This window comes from Myotis davidii, unplaced genomic scaffold, assembly GCF_000327345.1.
Source record: "Myotis davidii unplaced genomic scaffold, ASM32734v1 scaffold478, whole genome shotgun sequence".
Taxonomy (NCBI): Eukaryota; Metazoa; Chordata; class Mammalia; order Chiroptera; family Vespertilionidae; genus Myotis; species Myotis davidii.
Window position 1 is genome coordinate 3,496,514 of NW_006289570.1, and position 734 is coordinate 3,497,247.

Here is a 734-nt window from a genome sequence, read left to right on the forward strand (position 1 = left end):
CCACATCCCATAGGTTGGTGTCCACCTTGGGTGACCACTGTGTACACAGTGAGAAAGCATCCATAAAATCTATAATAATAAAAGTGTCATATGCTAATTAGACCGGATGCCCTTCCGGATGTCCTTCCAGCCCACCTTCTGGACGAAGCCAGGCTGGAGGGAAGCCCGGGTCCTGGGTGCCTGCCAATGGCTGGAGGGAAGCCCAGGTTCTGGGTGCCAGCAGGCAGGGGAAGGAAGGCTTACACTTACACGAATTTCGTGCATTGGGCCTCTAAGTATATTTATAGTGGCTCCGTTGTTTTCTCCCCAGTGCTCAGCTCGTGCTGAGACAGGACTCCCCGTGGGTTGAAAACTGCGCCCCCCCCTCCCCCATTTAATTTTAAGATTTGAAATACTTTTGACTGTGGAGTCTGAGAAATACACGTCTGAGAAATGTGCGTCAATCATACCTGCAGCTTGTGGATTGAAGTTTTCTTTGCCTTTTGTTTCCTAGATGCACCCACTGGGCCTATGTAATAACAATGACGAAGAGGACTTGTATGAATATGGCTGGGTGGGAGTGGTGAAGCTGGAACAGCCAGAATTGGACCCGAAGCCATGCCTCACTGTCCTGGGCAAGGTAAGTCCCTCCGAATCTCTCCCGTTCTGATGGGTGTTCTCCACGCTGCCATTTCCTCCATTCCCCAAAATAGTTGGTTCAGAGAAAATCATTGCTGGCTCAGCTCCCTTTCCCA

At 50.4% G+C, this 734-nt stretch overlaps 1 protein-coding gene across 1 annotated transcript in view; it reads left to right on the forward strand.

Annotated features, from left to right (window-relative positions):
• The first annotated feature begins 492 nt into the window (after window positions 1–492).
• Window positions 493–734, forward strand: part of ZNRF3 (zinc and ring finger 3) — a 53,773-nt gene continuing 53,531 nt past the window's right edge. The window contains exon 1 of the mRNA XM_015562874.1: window positions 493–619. The gene's annotated coding sequence lies outside the window, so the exon portion shown is untranslated. The remainder of the gene's footprint in view (window positions 620–734) is intronic.